Source organism: Anomaloglossus baeobatrachus, chromosome 4, assembly GCF_048569485.1.
Source record: "Anomaloglossus baeobatrachus isolate aAnoBae1 chromosome 4, aAnoBae1.hap1, whole genome shotgun sequence".
Classification (NCBI taxonomy): Eukaryota; Metazoa; Chordata; class Amphibia; order Anura; family Aromobatidae; genus Anomaloglossus; species Anomaloglossus baeobatrachus.
The window spans coordinates 553,250,523-553,272,284 of NC_134356.1; positions in this window are offsets into that span (position 1 = coordinate 553,250,523).

Below are 21,762 nucleotides of genomic sequence, written 5' to 3' on the forward strand. Positions count from 1 at the left end.
CTTTTCTTGCCCCAGCATCAGCCTCTCTCCTCCCAGCCTACCCCATCCTCAGCCTCCCCCAGCATCAGCCTCCCCCAGCATCAGCCTCTCTCCTCCCAGCATTAGCCTCTCTCCTCCCAGCATCAGCCTCTCTCCTCCCAGCCTACCCCAGCCTCAGCCTCCCCCAGCATCAGCCTCTCTCCTCCCAGCATCAGCCTTTTCGGTCCCCAGCATCAGCCTCTCTCCTCCCAGCCTACCCCAGCCTCAGCCTCCCCCAGCATCAGCCTCTCTTCTCTCAGCCTCCCCCCTCCCAGCCTCCCCATCCCAGCCTTCCCCAGGATCAGCCTCTCTCCTCCCAGCCTCCTCCAGCACGCCGTGCTCCTCTGCCGACACTCACAGATCCGATCGCATACACTCACACACACACCCACACACACACCCGATCGCATACACTCACACACACACACACGATCGCATACACTCACACACACACACACACACACACACGATCGCATACACTCACACACACCCGATCGCATACACTCACGCACACACACATTGACGATATCACACATACGCGCTCACACTCACAACATCCGGAGATACCACATGCTTCTGGCCATGTGATCCTCCGGCAGGTCCTGGAAGCTCACTGCACAGTATCGCCGCCGAGAAGCAAGCGATATCCCAGGATGTTGTTAGTGTGTGGATGCGATGTGATGTGTGTGTGAGAGTGAGTGTGATCTGATGTGTGTGTGTGTGCGTGCGTGTGTGTATGTTCCGCCGCTGCAGGACCTTGATGCGCTGCTAACTATGGTTACCAGCGTATCTCGTCCACCGCTCGCACGGGAGCCCACACCACCATACGGCGGCAACCCCAGCAATGCGAGGGTATGTGTCGGCTGGGTTGGCGGCATACGCTGATGTGGGCTCCCGGGGGTACAGTACTCACCTGGGAGTCGTGGCTCCGTGACCGTGTCGGTTCGGGGAATGCGTGGGGGGGCGGGGCCAGAGCTAGCGTGCATTGCGTGAGGGGGGCGGGGCGTGGCCAAGTTGCCAAAGCCTGCAGGGTGCCGGGGCTAGAGGCCAATCTGTGGGGGGCGGAGCCTGGGCGAGCGGCCGGCCAATCCGTGTGGGGGCGCAGCCTGGGCGAGCGGCCAATCCGTGCGGGGGGGCGGGGCCATGGCGAGCCCAGCGGCCAATCAGCTTTGTGTCACCGTAAGGACACAATTTTGGAGCAAGACAGACAGACAGACAGACAGACAGAATAAGGCAATTATATATATAGATTTTGGGAATTATTTTAATGTCATTGGCGATTTTTGTTTCAGTAGCTAGTTTTGCTTGTTTGATTTCTTTTTTGCAGTGCCTATTGATATCTTTATACTCCTGCAATGCTATTTCTGTATTCTCAGCCTTCAAGATTTTAAACGCCCTTTGTTTTTGTTTTATTATACTTTGTACAGTCTTATTTATCCATAGTGGTTTCTTTTTATTCCGGGACGTTTTATTACCAGAGGGTATAAGTTTTTTACAGGACTCTAGCAATATATCCTTAAACTTTCCCCATTTATGTTCAGTATCCCCAGTTACCATGACTTTGTCCCAATCTACACATTTAAACTCTTCCCTTAATTTGTTGAAATCAGCTTTCCTAAAATTTCAGGTTTTAGCATTTCCCCTTTGAAATGTTCTATTGAATATTACGTTGAAGCTTGCCATATTATGATCGCTGGTGCCCAAGTGCTCCTGGACCTGTAGATCTGAAATTGTATCCGGTCTATTTGACAGGACCAAATCTAGCAAATTATCTCCCCTCGTCGGTTCATCTACCATCTGAGAGAGGAAATGGTCTTGAATGGTAGATAAGAATTTACAGCTTTTAGCACAACCAGAAGATTCTATGTCCCACTGTATGTCTGGATAGTTGAAATCCCCCATAATAAGAACCCGATTATTATTATTAGCTGCCTTTTCAATTTGTTCCAGCATTTCACCCTCTATTTGTTCAGGTATGTTAGGAGGCTTATAGCAAACTCCAATTAGCATTTTTCCATTATTCTGCTTCCCATGTACATTTACCCATACTGACTCTACATTGTTGCAGTTCCCCCCAATGTCATCATTCAACACAGGGTTTAGGTTAGATTTGATAAATATACACACCCCAGCACCTTTTTTGTCTTTCCTGTCCCTCCTAAATGTACTATAACCCTGTATGTTTGTCACCCAGTCATGGCTTTCATCCAGCCAGGTTTCTGTAATGCCCACCACATCATAATCCATGGTTGACATAAGAGTCTCCAATTCATTCATTTTGTTTGCAAGACTTCTTGCATTTGCCAGTAGACATTTAATCCTATTAACACCTTTATTACTCCTAGCCTCCCTACGTTCCTTGCATGTCCCAACCCCCCTAATCCTTCATTGACCCCTACCATCTCACTGTCTCTATCTGCTCTATCTATCCCCTTTTTTGCTCCACTACCCTCCCTCCCCCCAGATCCTAGTTTAAAAGCTCCTCCATCCGTCTGACCATCTTCTCCCCCAGCACAGCTGCACCTTCCCCATTGAGGTGCAGCCCGTCCCTACCGTAGAGCCTGTAGCCGACTGAGAAGTCAGCCCAGTTCTCCATGAACCTGAACCCTTCCTTCCTGCACCAATTTCTAAGCCACGTGTTTATCTCCCTAAGCTCCTGCTGTCTTTCTAGTGACGCTCGTGGCACCGGTAGTATTTCTGAAAACACCACCTTGGAGGTCCTGGACTTCAGCTTCTCTCCTAGTTCCCTGTAATCATTTTTAAGGACCTTCCACCTGCCTCTAACTTTGTCATTAGTACCAATGTGCACCATGACCACTGGGTTTTCCCCAGCCCCACCCAGCAATCTGTCTATCCGATCCACAATATGCCGAACCCGAGCACCCGGCAGACAACACACTGTTCGGCATTCACGGTCTCGGCAACAGATGACCCTGTCTGTCCGCCTAATTATAGAGTCCCCTACCACTAACATCTGTCTGGGCTTTGCTGCACTCCTATTTCCCTCCTTCCTACAGCAGTTGTTTTCCTGGTTGCTAGGAGCAACGTCCTGCTGTAGTGACCCTAGTCCTGGCCCTTCATTCCTGATATCAGCCAAACAGGCATATTTACTAGGTTGTGCCAGGTCAGGACTAGGCTCCCTGACACTTTTCCCCCTACCTTTTCTTCTAACTGTTACCCAACTACCTACCTCTGGGTCCTGATCTTCTCCACCTCCACCCTCCTTCATATCACTGGCCCCAGCCAGAGAAAGCTCAGTGAGCTCTAAACTCCTCTCCAGGTTTGCAATGCCCCTGAGTGTTGCAAGCTGCTTATTTAGATCAGTTACCTTGGCTTCCAAACACGCAACATGCTTGCATCGAATGCAGACATATTCACCCTCAAACGACTGCTCAAGGCATGCATACATCTGACAAGATACACACCTGGTAGCATTGTCCATGGAGCACCTATCAAAGGATTTTGCCCTCTTTTGTGATCGTTTCAGATCGCTCTTAAGTGTTACACGCTGTGATCTCATTAATGACGCCGGATGTACGTCACAAACAACGTGACCCTGACAATAATTCATTAACGATATCGTAGCGTGTAAAGCCCGCTTATGAGTGGCCGTAAGAAAGCAGTAAAGCAAGTGTTGGCATATAGTGGTCACAGCAACACAGTTGGAGCCTTGTGCCATGTGGCCCTATATCTCGGAAAATGCAGGCTATCCAACTGTCTCCCTATTCTTTTGTTATCACTGTGGACAAAATTAAAGGGTACATGTCACCAGATGTTTATAATACTCACCGGTCGGTGCAGAGCAGACTGGTCGGATGGGCATCTCCTTTCTCCGGGTCCCGCGCCTCCTCTTTCTGCAATCTTTGTCCTCCTTCTCCTGATGCCTGGGTGCATGATTCGTCCTACGTCATGCACACTAGCCGACATTGAGGTCCCACGCAGGCACACTACAATACTTTCATCTGCCCTGCTCAGTAATCTCAGTGACAAATATCTTGGATCCTGGACTAGTGGCCCATCCGACCAGTCTGCTCTGCACCGACCGTTAGGTAAGAAATTATGAACATCCTGTGACAGGTTCCCTTTAAACTGTTATCTGTAACTCTGCGAAAGAAGCGGTGCATTGTAAAGATCATGATGATGAATTTATTATCAGCTACCCTTTGCTCACAAGTTCAGAAATTTATAAAAAAGAACTGTGTTTGTAAAAGCAAGTTTGGTTTCTTCATTGTAAGGTCCAAGCAGGATGGTGACACACAATATACAAAACAGCGGACATGTAACCACCAATTTTCTGTAGTGTGCCTGGACATGGAAAACGAGATCCTCTCTCATGACTACTGCTTACGGCCATGTTACAATGCAATTCCCTACAACATCTTTATAGCCATAGGTGCAATGAACTTTTGAAAAAGTTTTATAAAGGTTTGTTGTTCCCTGCAAATCTGTGTCATGGGGTTTGATTGGTCACTGCAGACTACGCTACACACTACCTCTCTGCCCTGCAATTGCCATCCCTCTGATTTTGATTGACATAGATGACATCTTAGTACCATCTGTAGGACACATCAACCAAAGAAAGAGGGATGTCAATTGTGGGCAGATCTAGGCCATTAGTCTCCAACATTTCTTATTGTGAGAGATACATTCATATCTGAAAGAGGTTCACGAGCCACATTTAGCTTTGGAAGATGGTCGCGAGCCACATGCTGCACTATCCCACCACAGTAGAGACACCTAGAAGATGATGTAAAGACAGCCAATGCTTCCCCACAAAAAGCACATTATGACCTTGTCCCCCAGTTCTTAAAGGTAGGATACTTACATCCAGGAGTGCCCACTTTACCCCAATTCAGTATTTTATTTTTACATCAAGTACACTTACCTCACTATTCAAGCAGCCCACTAACTGAGAATGACTTCTTATCTGTAGCTTAATAAATTTATATTACCGCATATAAGCATCCAAACCTGTTCTTCTGTGAGGGTCTACACACAAAACTCACTATCTGCAGACATCCTCTTCAGAGATGTTTATAAGACGTGTTGCTGATGTACCAAGCTAGTAGACAGCTGTGAACCACATATCAGGGGCCTGTGAGCCACATATGGCCCTTGAGCTTCAGGTTGGTGAACCCTGATCTAGAGTCACCAATCAGACTGATAGGTACATATTTTTCATGCAGCACAAGACATTTGTTAAACTATTTTTCAAAGGTACCTTCCCCATCTGTGAGGAAATGCTATACATTGTATATAATGTGGGGGCAGCAGAATATAACAAGTTACAGGTTTCCTTTAAGATTAAATCCTCCTGTATTACAAAATGTGAGTCATGACCAAAATGGGTACCTTGAAAAGGGCATGTTGTCATTTACATTAAGTAACCTTCTCTTATTGCCACTCATACTTTCTTATGAAAGGACATAATCATACAGGAAATCATATTAAACAGGTTTTACTGGACTTTAACATTGAAGGCATAATAAATGGTAGACTGTAAAGCTACTAAATAGTAGGTAGAGAATTTTATAGGCACTGCATTGGGATTGAATACATTCTAAAGGTAACCATATAAAACAATGCTGCAGACTTTGCTGGGACTGGCCAATTGTCTACAGTGTATGAGGGTGGCGTGACTCCCGCCCAATGGCAGAATAGTAGTGTAATGCAAGCCACCACTTATGGATAGTACAGACGGAAGAGTAGTCAGGAAAACCGGGGTCTGGTAACAGAAGGACATGTATGGACCCAGGGAGAATTCAGGCATAGTCAGGTCACGATTCGGGGTCAGTATTCCAGGAAGACACGTAATAACTTCAGGAAGAAAACTGAGACATAGTCAGATAACAGTCTAGGGTCAAAAGCCAAGAAGTAACGACAGGAACAGGGAGCAGACTAAGAGAAGTTAAACTACAGTCTGTGGTCGGAAAACAGAGATCAGTACAAAGGAAAAACACAGGTTAACAGCACAACTACCAAACCAGAATGTACGACTGGCAAGGTCCTGGGAGAGCATGCTCAGTAAAGAAACAAGGCAATTACCAGAAAGATGAAACACCTAAGCACACACCTCCCAGAACCAGAATGGAATCCTGCACAGTCAATCAACCAGCCAGCTCAGCACTCCAGCAAACACAGTGGAGCATCTCCTTGTGCAAGATGCTCTGCACAGAGGAATCGTGACAAGTAGGATCAGATTGTTTGGTATTAATATTTCCTATCCTTTTGTTCCTGATAGGGATAAAACTCCTCCAGAGGTGTCTGGTAGCTCCTTACTCTTCTCTCCCATGTAATTTTTGGATAAGTGAAGCTTTCATATGCATACCTCCCAACATTTAAAGATGAGAAAGAGGGACAAAGTATGCAGCGCGCGTAGCATTTTAAGCCACGCCCCCTAACCACACCCATTTTGCAATCTGACACGCCCACATCCAATCCTTTTCAGCACTGCTGATCACATTGTTTAAGGCTGCGTGCCCACAATCAGTATTTGCAGCATTTTGGATGTAGCGTGTTTTTGCTGTGTCTAAAACGCTGCATTGGAAAGTACAAGCACAGTGGAGGGATTTCTAGAAATCTCGTGCCCACTGTGCTTGTTTTTTCTGCAGCAAACACTGACCTGCGGAGCGTCTTTCCAGACTGCAGCATATCAATTGTTTGCTGCAGTTGCATGCGTCCTCCGTAGGGAGAACACAGCAGCAGACCGCAGCGCACTGAACCCTGATCGTGGGCACAGGCAGCTGCGTTCTCCTGCGGAGGAGACGTGCAGCCCCGCAGGTCAGGACCCGCTGCCTCCAGGACACAGTGAGTCCTGATCGTGGGCACAGGCAGCTGTGGTCTCCTGCAGAGGAGACATGCAGCCCCGCAGATCAAGACGCGCTGCCTCCAGGATACAGCGAGTCCTGATCGTGGGCACAGGCAGCATATCAATTGTTTGATGCAGTTGCATGCGTCCTCCGTAGGGAGAACACAGCAGCAGACCGCAGCGCACTGAACCCTGATCGTGGGCACAGGCAGCTGCGTTCTCCTTCGGAGGAGACGTGCAGCCCCGCAGGTCAGGACCCGCTGCCTCCAGGACACAGTGAGTCCTGATCGTGGGCACAGGCAGCTGTGGTCTCCTGCGGAGGAGACGTGCAGCCCCGCAGATCAGGACGCGCTGCCTCCAGGACACAGTGAGTCCTGATCATGGGTACAGGCATAAGCACATATACGGTACATATTTGAAGACAAATTCCCTAAAATACATATAAACAGACAAATCTATACACAGTCATCTGCACTGACATACACAGATATATACATCATACATATACACACATTGGAGGTAATAATATGGGGAAGCCGGCAGCAGCCGCACTCACCTACCCCGTTTGTCTCTATCCAGCTCCTCCTCGGTATGTGATCACTTGGCATCACTTTAACAGACCTAGCCACGCACAGTGCACACTGACACCGCTGTGTATGTATCACAAGGGAGGATGGGGGTTTATATACTAATATATAAAACCCCCATCCTCCCTTGTGATACATACATAGCATATATATATATATATATATATATATATATATATATATACACACTGTATATCTATACAGTATATACAGCACAGGAGGGGCTGGGGGCTACAGTATATACAGCACAGGAGGGGCTGGGGGCTACAGTATATACAGCACAGGAGGGGCTGGGGGCTACAGTATATACAGCACAGGAGGGGCTGGGGGCTACAGTATATACAGCACAGGAGGGGCTGGGGGCTACAGTATATACAGCACAGGAGGGGCTGGGGGCTACAGTATATACAGCACAGGAGGGGCTGGGGGGGCTACAGCACAGGAGGGGCTGGGGGCTACAGTATATACAGCACAGGAGGGGCTGGGGGCTACAGTATACACAGCACAGGAGGGTCTTGGGGCATAGACAGTACTTGAGGGGCATACATATTAGGCCTGTTTCAGATGTCAGTGATTCTGGTACGTATGTGCTAGTTTTTATACGTACGAGAATCACTGACCTATGCAGACCCATCATAATCAATGGGTCTGAACACACATCTGTGATTTTTCACTGACTGTGTCTCCGTGCGGCGTACATGCGTATCCGTGATTGCCGCACAGAAACATGTCTGTTTTTTTTCTGGCATCACTGATGTCCCACAGACCACACTATGGTGTGATCCATGAAACACGTACCAGAAAAACACGGACATTTAAAATAAAAAGCTTTTATAACTCACCTTCTCCAGCAATGCTGAGTTCGGCAGCTGCTCTCTGCTTCTTCCTGGCCGGTTCATTATGGCATGCATATTCATTTATGCAGCCAGAGCCAACCCGGAAGTAGCTGCAGAGGTGAGAGAGCGGTGGCTGGATGCTGAATCGCGGGACTCTTCCTCACTATGGAGAGCAGGAGCGGGGGCAGGTGAGTATATGTCCATGTGCAATCACGGCGTACGGATCACGTATCACGGATTGCACATGGACAACCACTGTGTACCGTGAATCACGGAGTATGAAGGACTATATGCGTGTTTAACACGTCAGTGAAGAGCGTCTGTGTTTTTCACTGAGGGGCATACACGTTACTAAGGGGTATACACATTACTGGGGGAAATACACTTTACTGTGGGGCATACAAATTACTGGTAGCATAAATATTATTAAGGGGCATATAGCTCTGGTGTTGGGGCTTATACAGCTCTGGGGGCACATACAGCTCCGATGGGGGGGATGGGGGCATACATATTTGGTGTGGGGGCTGGGGGGCACACAGATCTGGTGGGGGGGGTGGCTGGAGGCATATAGCTCTGGTGAGGAGGGGGCTTCTGGGGCATACAGATCTGGTGAGGGGGGGCTGGGATACATATCTGGTGGGAGGGGCCTGGAGGCATACAGAGCTGGGGGGCATATAGATCTGGTGGGGGGGCTGGGGGCATACAAATCTGGTGTGGGGGCTAAGGGGCATACAGATCTGGTGAGGGGGGCTGGGGCATACAGCTCTGGGTAGGTGGGGGGGGGTCACATACAGCGTTTCTTGGTGTTGCAGCTCCTCTTCCTCCAGTCTCTTCATCTATGGACAGAGCTCAGCATGTTGCTCGGTAGCTCCGCCCACAGATGAACGTCCGTAGACAAGCAGCTCAACTGAGAGCAGTGAGTGCATGCTGAGCTGCAGGTGCCGATTTAAAGCGCCGGCAGCCAGGGAAATGCTGCTGCCGCCCACCCATAACAGCGGCAGCACAGGGCCAGAGCAGTGAAGCAGCGCTCGGCTCTGCTCATGTGCATTAGGGGGGGGAGAAAGTCAGACGGGGTTAGAGCGGGTGGGCGGAGCCATGGGACAAAAGCCTCACAATCGTGACACCGGGACGGGACACCCGCTGAAATCCGGTACAGTCCCGCTGTATTCGGGATGGTTGGGAGGTATGTATACAGCATGTTAGAATGTGTATATAAGAGTCCACTGGTGGTGGCCGCAGCTTATAGGCCGCAAATCTGGTGACAGGTTCCCTTTAAAGTGAACCTGTCAGGTGCAATATGCACTCAGAGCCAGGAGCAGTTCTGGGTGAATATTGCTAATCCCTGCCTAACCGTCATTGTATACACTAGCATAGATAAAGCGATCATTAGAACAAATATTTTTAAAGATCTTATATCTTATGCTATTGAGCGGGGGACTAGTCACAAGGGCGTTACTTCACTTGGCTAGTTGGCTCACATAGCATGTTAGCATGTTATTACGCCCCTGTGTGAGTACTAACACGCTATGTGAGCCGACTAGCCAAGTGAAGTAACGCCCTTGGGACTAGTCCCCGCGCTAATTAGCATAAGATAATAGATCTTTAAAAATACTTTTTCTATAGATGCCTTTATCTATGCTAGTGTATACAGGGACAGTTAGGCAGGGAATAGCAATATACACCCAGAACTGCTCCTGTCAGCAGAAATTTAGCAAAAAAAATAAAAGATTCCCCTTCTGCAGCTCCTGGGCTGCATTCTGGAAAGGTTCCTGTTGCTATTGTGCCCCCTTTGAGACCTAAAAAAATACTTTATGAAGTCTTACCTTTTTGTATGCAAATCTGTTTTTATGGTCATGGGGCGGGCTGTCTGGTGTCCGTTATTCCCCCTCCTGCCGCTGTACGCCATCCCCCATTGCTCATTTCCATACATGAGGACGCCTTCCTCATGTAACTGTCCTCCCGAAGTTTTGCGCATGCCCAGTGCCACTCTCGCGGGACTGAGCACTGTTCAAAGTGTGAACGCTTTTGAGGTGATTGCGCAGGCGCGAGATTATGGGCGGCGCAGTGATTGTCATCAGCAGCGTCATCCAAGTACCCGCCCATAATCTCGTGCCCGCGCTTCTCACTCTGCCTCCACCGTTCTGCGCAAGCACTGGCCATATGAACCACGTTACCTATTACCGCAGGCGCAAGATTATGGGCGGCGCTGTGATTGTCATCAGCAAAGTCATCCAAGTACCCGCCCATAATCTCGTGCAAGCGGTAATAGGTAACATAGTTCATATGGCCAGCGCTTGCGCATAACAGTGGAGGCAGAGTGAGAAGCGCGGGCACGAGATTATGGGCGGGTACTTGGATGACGCTGCTGATGACAATCACAGCGCCGCCCATAATCTCGTGCCCATGGTAATAGGTAACGTGGATGATATGGCCAGCGCTTGCACATAACAGTGGAGTCAGAGGGAAAAGTGCAGGTACGAGATTATGGGCGGGTACTTGGATGACGCTGCTGATGACAATCACAGCGCTGCCCATAATCTCGCACCTGCGCAATCACCTCAAAAGCGTTCACACTTTGCACAGTGCTCAGTCCCGCGAGAGTGCCACTGGGCATGCGCAAAACTTCGGGAGGACAGTTACATGAGGAAGGCGTCCTCATGTATGGAAATGAACAATGGGGGATGGCGTAAAGCGGCAGGAGGGGGAATAACGGACGCCAGACAGCCCACCCCCGTGACCATAAAAAAACATTTGCATACAAAAAGATAAGGCTTTATAAAGTATTTTTTTAGGTTTCAAAGGGTGCAGAATAACAACAGGAACTTTTCTAGAATGCAGCCCAGGAGCTGCAGAGGGGGAAGCTTTTAGTTTTATTGCGAAATTTCTGCTGACAGGTTCCCTTTAACTGGTAGGGGAGCCAGGATAAAGCAGAGCTGAACCTGTTGGACAGCTAGGACCCAGCAGCTACACAGGCAGGAGACCACTGATCGGTAAGCTAATAGAAGTCTGCAGATGTAACTGTGCATAGGTTATTGCTATTGTCAGTGCTATCTGCAGGAGAGAGAAGTGTTGGTTGCACTTTCTCCTCAGCTTCCTGATTCCCCGTGTGTCTGCAGCAGTGAGAAGCCACACACGGGGAGTCAGAGAGAACAGCTGCAGGGAAGCATAGGATCCGGGGCTGGGGATGTCCGCTCTGGTGCTGGGGGGGGGGGTCGGCTCTGGTGCAGGGGATCTGCTCTGGGGCTGGGGATGTCCGCTCTGAGGAGGGGGGGGTCGGCTCTGGTGCAGGGGATCCGCTCCGGGGCTGGGGATGTCGGCTCTGCTGCAGGGGGTGATTCATACCTCAGCAGCAGTCACAGGAGTTTCAAGGTGCGCGCTCGACTCTGTAATGAATAGAAGGGAGAAACAGCGAGGCGGGGCTACAGTGGGTGGGTGGAGCCACGGGATACTCAGGCCCACGGGTGGGACTCGGGATCAAAGGCTCAAAAGCGTGAGAGTCCCGCTGTATCCGGTACGGTTGGGAGGTATGCATATGTAAGGCCTGTTAGAAGGAATAAGAGTTGGTGCAATATGCTAGTTCATTCCAAAGTGTATGGCCAACTTTAGTAGGAAAAAGAGTAACTGTCTTTGAGTTTGAATAGATGATCGTGATTTTCTTCCGTGCTCTTGTTTCAGTGATGAGACCTACGCACCATGATATGCAAATAGTGAGTTACATGGATCCAGTTTCACATTTGGAAGTTACATCTTGTCCTGTCGTCGCCTGGTGAAGGGGTCTTTAAGTATTTATTTTGCATTCCAGCCTCATCACTCTTCCTGATCCTTGTACATATTCGCTGTCTTTAATCTTCCACTTCAGTGCATACCTGCAGAGCACCTTTATTCCTTGGCTCTGCATCTGTAACCGTCAGCCCCAGGGCATGTCAATTTTATGGGCAGATTTTGCCTAGGATCTTGCACAAAGAAGGTGTTGAATTGATTTAAAAACAGGTACTTCAGCCTGCCTGCTGTGAGAATGATATCTGTTAGTGACTAGTCTCAAATAAAGTAATCTAATAGTGAGAGACCTTCTCCCTAAGGTAATGCTGGGTGTATATTGCTTTGTGGAAGCATGTGTTGCAATGCGCCCTGAAACCAATTAGATAGACATATATTCCATACATACTTGATAAAATATTAGTATATACCACGTATTAAATAGCAATATCAGATATTAACAAATCAGTGATTTCCATTCTGTTTAGACAGATAGTTCATATTTTCAGCTAGTGACGTTTATTACGGTATATTAGTGCTCACATATTTTGTGATGTTTTTACATGTGTCGGGTGTACAATTGGACATTGCAGTGGGGATGATTTGCATTATACTGAATGAGCAGAGGAAATTTTTTTTTAAGGGTATATCTGTTGCCCAATTTTAATTGTCGTGTACCTCCATAACCTGTAATTTTATAGTTTATTTGTAGATCATCATTAGATATATGCAAATCTAACTGTGGAAGATTGAGTTTGAGTCAAATATTGTGAATTTCACTATTTCAAACATCTTGATTTTGAATTTGCGGTGTGCAAAAAAGAACAAACTGACCCTAAACCATTATTCACACTACTGAAGCATCAGAAAGCAGAGTAATGTCAATTTACATTGCATATAATGCCCATAATGACTTGTAGTTGTGATATCTTATGGATTATCATACATTATATGAGGGTGGGGTAGAGGCCTTCGAAGATCAGCGTTTCCCAGTGGAGCACAGTTTGTACAGCAGAGTTGTTTTCCATCTCCAGAGTCACTGGGTAAAGGCCGCTTTACACGCTGTGATATCGGTACCGATATCGCTAGCGTGGGTACCTGCCCCCATCTGTTATGCGACACGGGCAAATCACTGCCCGTGCCTTACAACATCGCCCAGACCCGTCAAACTACTTACCTGTCCGGCGACGTCGCTGTGACCGGCGAACCGCCTCCTTTCTAAGGGGGCGGTTCGTTCAGCGTCACAGCGACATCACAGCTGCGTCACTAGAAGCGGAGGGGCGGAGATGAGTGGGATGTAACATCCCGCCCACCTACTTCCCTCCGCATAGCGGCCGGGAGGCAGGTAAGGAGAGCTTCCTCGTTCCTGCGGTGTCACACGGAGCGATGTGTGCTGCCGCAGGAATGAGGAACAACTTCGTTACTGCTGCAGTAACGATTTTTGAGAATGGACCCCCATGTCACTGATGAGCGATTTTGCACGTTTTTGCGACGATGCAAAATCGCTCATAGGTGTCACACGCAACGGCATCGCTAATGCGGCCGGATGTGCGTCACCATTTCCGTGACCCCCAACGAGTTCGCATTAGTGATGTCGTAGTGTGTAAAGCCCCCTTTAGTCTCTCTCTTCTGTGGCGTATATGAGCCACAAGGTTCTCTCTTCTGTAGGTTTAGAATGCATGCTCTTATTTCAGTGGGGTCTTCTCTCTCTCTGTCTCTTTTAGAGTTTAAACTCGCAATGGGATCCTCTTTTTCTCTTCCTGTAGAATGTAGGGCTCTTATAGTCAGCAAGGTCCTCTCTCTCTCGTAAGCTATTGGGGTTAGTAGGGTCCTCTCTCCTGTAAGCTATAAGCTTTTATGGTAAAGTCAAATTAAAATTCAAATTCAAATATTCTTTATTAGCAGGAGCAAAATACAAGTAGTGTTTCCAAAGCAAGAGAAAAGGAGTTATGAGGGGATCGGAGATATGAGGTGTTGGGGGCACAATTTGGGTTCTTTGGGGTCTTATGCTCTTCTCATCTTATGACACATGGTGACATATTGGGTGGTGATCGCCTCCATTGATTTTTCTTCCCACGGTAGAATGTGGAGTTTCCTCTACTCGTCCATTCTTGGGAAGTTCAGGATAGGACTCTCTCCTGTAGAGATGAAGCTATTATCTAAGGGGTTAAAAAATTCACAAGTTTGTCCAACAAAAGGCGCACTCTTCCGGGATCCATAGCATTCTCATTTTTTGGGATCTGTGGCTCAGTGATGGCTTATTTTTTGCGTTTCTAGCTGACGTTTTTAACGGAACCATTTTTGTGCAGATGCTATGTTATGCTCGCCTGTTATCACATCTTGTGCAAAATATGTGGCGATCAAAAAATTTAATTTTGGCGATTGTATTATTTTTTGCTGTTACACTGTTTATTGATCAGATTATTGATTTTAAATTTTGATAGATCAGGCATTTCTGAATGCGGTGATACCATCTGTGTGAATACTTTTTTTTTTAAAACCTTTAATTTTCAATGGGACAAATAAGGGGTGATTTGAAATTTTAGGGTTTTTTTTACTTTTTTTACATTTTGTAAAACTTTTCTTTTTACTTTTTTTAATTTTACTAGTCCCCCTAGGGGGCTATAAGAATCAGCAGTCTGATCGCTTGTTCCTATATGTAGATCACAGCTGCACAGCTGAGATCTGCAGAAACGCCGCTTTACTCTCAGACACAGTGCTCTGCCCGGTGTAAGAGGAAGTGATAGCTGCAGGAGTCATAACATGACCCTGTGCTACCATGACAACCATCGGATCCATGTGATCACATCACATGTCTTTCGATGGCGCCGGGTAAGTGAATGCTTGCCACAGCGTGCTGTTTTATCTCACTGTCATATTTTGACAGCAAGATGCAAGGGGTTAATAGGTGTGTCTGGGTCCTGGACCCACTCGTGCCTGATAGTCTCACATGTCAGTTGTTCAAATGCTAAATGGATACAGCTGCACACTAAATGCCATCAATGCATAAGGGAACTCTGGTACTGCATTACTGCTATATGAAAAAATGAGACTTTTAGTTTATGAATTGGCCAATGCATGTAAGCCCGGAAACCAGCTGGCACCTATACACACTTGTAGGATGTGCGGGTCAGTTTTTTTAAATATCTGTAGTGAGTTTATTTCTGACTGAGCACTCTGCCCTATAAACCAGGCTGTGTTCATGATGCTTATACCAGGAGTCCTAGCTGCCCAGACATGGAGGTTAGTCCAGATAGTGGCATTTCAAGTTAGATTTTTTTAGTCTAGCTGCCCAGACACGGATGTTTTTAACCTAGATAGTGGCATTTTAGTTAGGTACCTGGAATATTGAGATTACCTTGCCGTTTGTTTCCGGGCTTACATGCATTGGCCAATTCATAAACTAAAAATCTCATTTTTTCATATAGCAGTAATGCAGTATCAGAGTTCCCTTATACATTGATGGCATTTAGTGTGCAGCTGTATCCATTTTGTATTTGCTATGTTTTTTCAGCTGGCACCTATACACACTTGTAGGATCTGCGTGTCAGTTTTTTTAAATATTTGTAGTTGTTCAAATGCTGACATGTGCAGGGATCACTGCCGGTTGCCCGCGGCAGCTGGCAAGGATAAACCTGACATGATCCATGATGTACCCAGTACGTCATGTGTCATGAAGAGGTTAAAATGCAGTAGCCAAATAATGTTAATGGCTACTTTTGCAAGTATCAAACTGGAGTCCAAAAATAAATAATTTATAGATGATCATTCATTATTCTAAAATAAGTTGAGAGAGATGTCTCTTGAGGAATTCACTTTGAGTGGTGATATACACATGGTCTAAATTGTGCTGCATCCTCATACATTCCCTTCTCACTCCTCATATGGTGTCTGCATAAATTCCCCCCTCGTTCATCATACTGTTTCTCCATACATTCCCTCTTCACACTGTATCCACATAAATTCCTTCCTCACTCCTCATACTATATCTGGACCCATCCTGCCAACTTGCTCCCCATAGAGTGTCCTCCAATTTACCTCCTTGGTCCCCATATTATGTCTGTACACATTCTCCCCTCACTCCTCATACTGTGTACATATACACTTCCTACACCCTCTCTTCCCATACGTGTTCTTCACATTTCTATCCCCCTTCCCCTAATTATAATAAATCTTTGGTGTATTCAGCTCTTCTGGAGTACTACCACCAACAATGTCAGGCTGTCTGCCGTCTCTGGCAGCGGTGAGGGGGAAATGTGTGTGGATAGTATGAGGAGTGAGGGGGTAATGTATGTGGACACAGTATAAGGAGGTAAGGGGAATGAATGTATGTGTACACAGTACTTGGAGTGAGGGGGAATGTGTACAAAGCAGTATGAGAAGCGCAGGGGGAATGTATGCAGACATCGTATGAGGAGCAACGGAGGAATGTATGAGGACATAGAATGACGACTGAGGAGGAATTAGTGCGAAGGTAGTGAGTAGACAATATGAGATGATAAAAATGTTAGGGGGCACAGAATAGAGACTGGGTAGTGTGGGGGGGGGGCATTATGGAGATGGTGCAGCATGAGGAGGAGAGTGAGCCGATGAGGAGTGTGCTCAGTGGGCATAGTATAGAGATTAGGTAGTATAGAGGAAAACAGAGAGGACAGTGTGAAGCGAGAGCTTAGTATGGAAAGTAGTGGTAAAAATGTAATTAATTTTTCTTCATCCCCCAATGGTATAACATTTTGTGAAACATAGGGTGTCAATATATAGGGCATCTCAAGTTTATTTCATTAAGAGGTGTAGTTTGTAAAATGGGGTCACTTATGGGGGGGTTCTGCTTTCCTCAAACCTCAGAGGCTCTGCCAATGTGATATGGCACCCATAAACCATTCCAACCAAATCTGAACTTTAAAATGGCGTTCTTTCATTTCTGAGGTTTGCACTATGCCTGAAGCATAGTTTCTGACCACATATGGGGTATCTCTGTGGTGAGGAGAAATTGCACAAAAACTTTGTGGTCCATTTTCCCCTTTTACCCTTGTGAAAATTTGAAATTTGGGCTTTTAGCAACTTTTTGTTGACTTTTTTTTTAATATTTCATTTTCACAGCCCAATATTATAATGTTCTGTAAAAAATCAATGGGTTGAAAATGCTCAATACACCATTGGATAAGTTGCTTGAGGCCAGAGCAAACAGGCCCCTCTAGGAGGCAGGATACATGCAGCGCCTCAAGAACAGAAGAGCTGTGCATGAATCATGACACCTCCCTTCTGAGCTTTTCCGTGCACCCAAACAGTAGTTTTTCACCACATATGGTTTATCTGTGTATGTAGAAAAAAAATCTCAACAAAATATATGGTGCATTTTCTATTGTTATCCTTTTGAAAATTAAAAAAAAACTGTTGATAAAGCAACAATTTTGTGGGTAAAATGTGATGATTTTTTTTTCATTTTCATGACACAACATTATAAAATTCTGGAATATTAGCATACTTAAGAGAAATTGTACAATAAATTGTATGGTTCAATTTCACCTTATACACCTGCGTGAAACACAAAATCTGGAGCTAAAGCAGCATTTCTGTGGTAAAAAGTCAAATATAAACTTTTTTCTTTCATATTGCTTTAATTCCTGTGATGCGCCTAAAGATTTAAAAAAAACATATGTTTTTAGTAGTTTGAGGGATGCTATGTTTAAAATGTTGTAACGTTTGGGTATTCCCTGTCACATAGACCCCATACAGTCACATCAAATGTCATATGGTCCCTAAAAAAATTGGTTTTGTAAATTGTGTTCAAAAAAATAGAAATTGCTGATAAAATTTTAAGCATTCTAACTTCATAATAGAAAAATAAATTGTTTAAAAAATGATGCTGATGTAAAGTAGACATGTGGCAAATATATTTAGTTATCTTGGCTGTGTATTAACATACGAGTGTCCCCAGGTGGCTTAAAGCAGAAAACTGGGGGCTGGTATTCTCAGGCTGGGGAGGCCCATGATTATTAAGCCCTCCCCAGCCTAAAACTAGCAGCCAGCGGCCACCCAAGAATAGGCGCATCCATTAGATGCGCCAATCCTGGCGCTTACCCAGCTCATCCAGATTACCCTGGGGCAATATCAATCAAGGTAATATAAGAGGTTAAAGACAGCTGTGATTTATCAAAAAATCAAAGCTGCCATGCATCCCTAAATTAGTAATGGCTAGGGGCCTATGAGATTCCTCATTACTAATCATGTAAGAAAAAAAGAAATAAACACAAAACACAGAGAAACTAAAAAAAAACCCTATTTCTCCAATTTATTAACCCCCAAACAACTCTGTAAGTCCAATGTAATCCACACAACGACATCCCACGATAATCCTGGGTCCACTACATCCTGAGGTCGCAGTGCATGATCTGATTAGAAAACGTAACCAATCATTGCTTTAATTCTCATTTTGCTTTCTTTTTCCTTTTTTTTAATGTTATCCAGGTGGCCGAACCTGAACAGTAGCATGGACTTCCCCGGGAAGTCTGTGTTCGGGGTCCATGCACGGGCACTAGGTGATCAGTTCAGACCCCAAACCTTACAGTTCAGATTCGCCCATTAACAGTCACCACTCATCAGAGTTGCTGAGCCTAGGGGAGTGCATACTGAGGTGGGAGTGGCTGATACTTAAAGTCTATGGAGATTCATTCTAAGGCTCCATAGCCTTTGATCTATGTAATCACAAGTTGCTTGCATGGATGTCTGCATACAAGCCACCTCCACTGCCATGTATATTTTGAAAGATCTGATAGACCTTGCGATGAGACGATTTGTTTACAGTATTTTGCTTCGACGTCTTCCTCTTGGCTTTTCATGGTGGCTTCATTTTATGTTCTTTCAACTGGCATGGTACTCACCTGAAGCAGTTTGGCTTTTTTTCACCTGAGAAACCGCTATTAATGAGCTGGGTGATGTTGTCTCTCTTTTCTTGGAAAATCATCTTCATGTCTGCTCCTCGATTTGAACAACTGACCTTTCACTTCGAAATCAACCTAATAACACACTGAGCTGTTAGGGAATGTGAGATCAGTTTATAATTTGTAGCATACAGTAAGAAAAAGACTTTTCCACCACCAGGAGCAAAACAGTAACAATGCAGTGACATGACAAGAATCTACATAACTAACCATATACTACATAGTTGCAAGTCAAATTTATGTATGAGATTGAAAAGATGGTCTATAAAATGAAGGTCGCAGCCCCCCGAGGAAGACCACGAAACGCGTTGGGGCGCGTTTGTTATCTGTTGCCTGTGGACCAGGATGGCTAAGCACTTGCTTGATATGCTAATCAGCTGATGCGTGATGCTGGAAACTGTCACTCCATACAGCAAATGCACTATGCATTATATATAGTGGGATTCTTTATCTAGAATCTTACATGAGTAATAAAAAGAACTTTATTATAGCTGCATGTAGTGATTTTCCCAGCAAACACCTAGTTAATCTCTGCACTTCTATGCAGTAATTCCCCATTCCTGATCCACTTGTAGCAGATATCCTTATCTGGAATACTTCACTCCTCAACCTGTACTACTTTTGTATTATTATTGTCCTCTGTTTTTTGGTGTGAGATTTTTAGTCTTTTGTATTAATAAAGATATTTGATATTTACCAAAATTGGACATTTTTTGGAGTTTTTTCTATACTCTAATAATTTATTATGGTCATTAATTTCACTATTGTTGCTCATATTTATAAAATGAAGGTAGTCTGTAGGTGAGTAGGTGCCACTAAATGTTTGGTTACTGTGGTATAATGAAATCCAGAAAAGGTATACATTTGTGAGAGCATTGAGAAATGTCAATTGGCTTTGACAATCAAAATGTTGTTTGCAATGTTGGTTGTGGCCAATGCAATAGCTTTTGTAGCTAATCAAAATTTGTGAAAGTATGTTGGATAAGATGAGGGTGGATAGTTCAAAGTGCACTTTTGAAGCAATGGGAGCAATGATATGGAGCAAAAGCTTGATGTAGAAGACGGGTTGAGAGATGGTTTACAGAGGGTGAGTGTGATGGTTGCATGTTTAAAAGAGTAAAGGGGGCTTTACACGCTACGACATCGTTAATGCAAACTCGTTGGGGTCATGAAATTGGTGACGCACATCCGGTCGCATTAGCGATGCCGTTGCGTGTGACACCGATGAGCGATTTTGCATCGTTGCAAAAACGTGCGAAATCGCTCATCGGTGACATGGGGGTCCATTCTCAAAAATCGTTACTGCAGCAGTAACGAAGTTGCTCCTCGTTCCTGCGGCAGCACACATCGCTCCATGTGCACTTGTCGCACAACAGATGGGGACGGGTACCCACACTAGCGATATCGGGACCGATATCGCAGTGTGTAAAGCCCGCTTAAGGTAAAACAACATTAATTAGTAAAAGAGCAGATGAGTTAGGGCTGGGATAAATAGTTAGTGAAGTTGAGAATTAGGTATATGATATGTTGAGGTTATATAAAAACAAAAGAAATAATAATTAGTGATGAGCGAGTATGCTTGTTACTACTCGGTACTCGCACGAGTATCACTGTACTCGGGCTACTCGGCGGGTACCGAGTAATTTTGCGATACTCGTGCTGTACTCGTGGTCTTCATCCCTGCATGTTGGCGCTCTTTTGAGAGCCAGCCCTCATGCAGGGATTGGCTGGCAGACCACTGCAATGCCAAAGCCCTGTTAGTTGTGGAATTGCAGTGATTGGCCGGCCTGCACAGCGTGACCGAGCCTTTATACCGGCGGGCGTGCTGTGCTCTGTACACAGCCATCTCATATTCCCTGCTTTCCACGCCCACAGGTGCCTATGATTGGTTGCAGTGAGACACGCCCCCACGCTGAGTGACAGGTGTCTCACTGCACCCAATCACAGCAGCCGGTGGGCGTGTCTATACTGTGCAGTAAAATAAATAAATAAATAATTAAAAAAAACGGCGTGCGGTCCCCCCAATTTTAATACCAGCCAGATAAAGCCATACAGCTGAAGGCTGGTATTCTCAGAATGGGGAGCTCCACGTTATGGGGAGCCCCCCAGCCTAACAATATCAGTCAGCAGCCGCCCAGAATTGCCGCAGACATTAGATGCGACAGTTCTGGGACTGTACCCGGCTCTTCCCAATTTACCCTAGTGCGTTGGCAAATCGGGGTAATAAGGAGTTAATGGCAGCCCATAGCTGCCACTAAATCCTAGATTAATCATGTCAGGCATCTATAAGACACCTTCCATGATTAATCTGTAAATTACAGTTAAAAAACACACACTTGAAAAAATCCTTTATTAGAAATAAAAAACAATAACAAAGTCCCTCATCACCAATTTATTAACCCCGACAAACCCTCCATGTCTGGCGTACTCCACAGTCCTCTAGCGTCGCGTCCAGCTCTGCTACATTTAGGTGACAGGAGCTGCAGAATACACCGCAGCTTCTGTCAGCTTCACACAGCAACTGAGGTGAGTAGCGCGATCAGCTGCTGTCAGTCAGGTAACTCACGGCCACCGCTGGATCCAGCGGTGGCCGCGATTAACCTCAGTGACAGCAGCTGATCGCTATACTCACCTCAGTTGCTGCATGGAGCTGACCGGAGCGGCGGTGAGTAGCGCGATCAGCTGAGCTGTCACTGAGGTTACCCGCGGCCACCGCTGCATCCACCGCTGGATCCAGGTAACCTCAGTGACAGCTCAGCTGATCGCTATACTCACCTCAGTTGCTGTGTGAAGCTGACCGGAGCGGCGGTGTATTC